At 42.2% G+C, this 3,385-nt stretch overlaps 1 pseudogene; it reads left to right on the top strand.

The window, feature by feature from the left end:
• Positions 1 to 240: 240 nt before the first annotated feature.
• Positions 241 to 1,182, top strand: LOC138161549 (phosphoglycerate mutase 1 pseudogene; annotated as a pseudogene).
• Positions 1,183 to 3,385: the final 2,203 nt, after the last annotated feature.

The following is a 3,385-nucleotide window of genomic DNA, read 5'->3' as shown; positions in this document are numbered from 1 at the left end:
AGAAGTGTGATGTGGTACCTCAGAGATGTTTTTTTTAATTTGTATTGCTTTAATTAATAGTTATTTAGAACACTTTTTCATATGACTGTAGATAACTAATTTTTTCCTCTGAAAACTGCCTGTTCATATCCTTTGACTATTTATCAATTGGGAAATGACTTGTATTCTTATAAACTCAGAGGCCTTAGAATATAATATTCTAGAGTGCTCGCCTGTCTCCTCGATCCCCACTGCCCCTCCATGGCCGCATACAATCTGGTGCTGATTCGGCATGGAGAGAGTGCCTGGAACCTGGAGAACCACTTCAGCGGCTGGTACGATGCAGACCTGAGCCCCACTGGGCACAAGGAGGCCAAGCGTGGCGGCCAAGCACTGAGAGATGCTGGCGATGAATTTGTTATCTGCTTCACCTCTGTCCAGAAGAGAGCAATTCATACTCTCTGGACAGTACTAGATGCCATTGGCCAGATGTGGTTGCCTGTAGTGAGGACTTGGCACCTTAATGAGCGGCACTATGGAGGTCAGACTGGCCTCAACAAAGCGAAGACAGCTGCTAAGCATGTTGAGGCCCAGGTGCAGGCCTGGCGACGATCCTGTGACATCCCACCACCTCCAGTGGAGCCTGACCACCCCTTCCACAGCAACGTCAGCAAGGACCTTCGCTAGGCAGATCTGACTGAGGATCAGCTGCCCTCCTGTGAGAGCCTGAAAGACACCATTGCCTGGGCTCTACCCTTCTGGGATGAGGAAAATGTCCCCAGATCAAGGAAGGAAAACGTGTTCTGATTGAAGCTCATGGCAATACTCTTTGAGGGTTTGTCAAGCATCTTGAGGGTCTGTCTGAAGAAGCAATCATGGAGCTGAATTTTCCCACTGGCATTCCCATCGTGTATGAGTTGGACAAGAATCTGAAACCAGTCAAGCCCATGCAGTTCCTCGGGGATAAAGAGACCGTTGGCAAAGCCATGGAGGCTGTGGCAGCCCAAGGCAAGGCCAAGAAGTGAAAGCAGGCTACCAGCATGTGCCAGCAGTAGCCAGGTCCTTCCCTTCTCACTGTCCCACCACATCTCTGCCCTGCCTGCTCCACATACTGACCATCACTTTAGGGAACACAACACACAGCTGCAGGTGGGGGACTGATGGCTCCTTTTCTCATTTCCTCCTTGTTTCAGACCAATTCTTTTCTCTCTTGTTGCCCTTCCCCTCAACCACATTAGTCAAAATGCCTCCTGGGTGGTTTGGCTCAGTAAGGACTTAGTTAGGGGTTAGGGATGGGCACATAGTAAGAAGTGACCAATGTGGGGAGTTGAAAGAAGCAATTAGTCCAGTTATTGCTAGGAGCCAGTCCTGCAAGTAGGGCAGACCTCTCAAGGGCTGTTGTAGTAAGCTACCTATAACTTGGGTGGTTATTTAACAAATCATGAAAGTCTTATTTCCTCCCTAATTCAAGAAAAATGGATCTGGGAGGTTGAGATTATGTCCCAATGTTTGTCACATTTGCTTTCACAAAAGACCCTTCTAGGCTGGTTATTAGTGACTTTTGAAATTAAACTGTCCCTCTTTGTAGTCATCAGAGATTTCAAACACATCAGAGAAGGAAGAGTTCTTTGATTTCTAAGGGGTGGACGAGTACATCTCATTGTGTGTTTTATAGCCCCCGCTCTGTTCTGTGACAGGAAAATGCCCCTAGATCATGTTTAAGTGTGTCTCAGTGTCCACTTGCCTTCCACTTTATGTCCAGCCACCTCATCAGTGTTAGCATAACTGTACTAACCTCTCCCCCTTTTTTGTTGTTCACTATAATAAAGGAGCGATGCTCAATAAAAAAAGAATATGATGTTCTATACAGTATTAGAAGGGAAGCAGAAAAAAATGGGAAAGAATTTTTACAACCAGTGTCTCTGATAAAGGCTTCGTTTCTAAAATATATAGAGAACTGAGTTTATAAGAATTATATCATATTGTAATTTTATCATCACATCAGTGAATTTGTATCCACACTATTTGTCTATGCATATCCCTTTTAAATGTCATAATAAAGATATAATTCTCAAGGTTTACAAGTATTATCTTCCCATGTAGGGATGCAAACAGTTTGCTGTTATTGAATAACATTTTTTTTCTTTCCTGTTTGCCTTTTTATGCCTCTCTTGAGACTTGCATTTGAAGATCAAATTTTCTGTTGAGCTCTGACCTTTTCATCAGGAAGGTACAGAACTCCCTTATTTCATTGAATGTCTATTTCCTTGTCTGAAAGACTGTGCTCAGTTTTGCTGGGTAGTTGATCCTTGGGTGTAGTCCAAGCTACTTTGCCTTATGAAATATCATATTCTAAGCCCTCTGATCTTTTAATGTAAAAGCTACAGGGTCTTCTGTGATCCTGACTGTAGTTCCACAGCACTTCAATTGTTTCTTTCTGGTCAATTACAGCATTTTCTTCTTGATCTGATAATTCTGGAATTTGGCTACAATATTCCTTGGTATTTTCAATTTGGAATCTCTTTCTGAAGGTGTTCAGTGGATTCTTTCGATGACTATTTTATCCTTTGGTTCTGGGACCTCAGGGCAGTTTTCCTTGATGATTTCTTGGAAGGTACTGTCCAGGTCCTTTCATTCATTATGGCTTTCAGGTAGACCAATAATTCTTAAATCATCTCTCTTGGATCTATTTTCCAGGTCAGTTGTTTTTCTAGTGAGGTATTTTCCATTTTCTTCTATTTTTTCATTCTTTTGATTTTGTTTGACTGATTCTTGATGCCTCATAGAGTCATTAGCTTCTACTTACCCAATTCCAATTTTTGACCAATTGTCTTCTTCAGTAAGCTTTTGTACCTCTTTTTCCATTTGACCAATTTTACTTTTTAAGAGGTTGTTTTCTTCAGATAATTTTATTTCTATTTTGTCAATTGTATTTTTACAGGAATTGTTCGTTTTTCTTCTACTTTTCTAATTTGGCTTTTTAAATTCTTCTTAAGCTCTTCAGAGAAGGCTTTTTTGCCTTGAGACCATTTCATCTTCTCCTTTGAGGTGTCAGACGTGAGTATAGTTACAATGCTGTCCTCTTCTGAGTTTGTGTTCTGATCTTCCCTGTCTTCATAGTAAGAATCTATGGTCTTTGCTTTTCTAAGTTGCTTTTTGCTCATTGTGTTTACCTTTTCCTTGGCTTTTAAAGTTCATTTCTACTTCTGGAGCACAAGGGGTGCTATCCCAGGCTTCTTGTGCTGGGACCTAGGGTACTGGTTACTGACTTTGTGTGCTTGAACCTCAGGTTCTGGCAGCTGGAAGCTGTATAATGCTGTGGCTTACCTGGTACTGAGCTGGAGCTGTTGGTGGTGGCTGGTGTGTGCCAAGGCCTGGTGAAGTCTTTCTGCATGTCCTGGGACTA

The sequence above is a fragment of the Petaurus breviceps genome, unplaced genomic scaffold, assembly GCF_028583685.1.
Source record: "Petaurus breviceps papuanus isolate PSGF00001 unplaced genomic scaffold, PetGlider_PUasm1.0 118, whole genome shotgun sequence".
Classification (NCBI taxonomy): domain Eukaryota; kingdom Metazoa; phylum Chordata; class Mammalia; order Diprotodontia; family Petauridae; genus Petaurus; species Petaurus breviceps.
The sequence above is the reverse complement of the archived record's forward strand: the minus strand, read 5'-3'. Positions and strand labels throughout refer to the sequence as shown.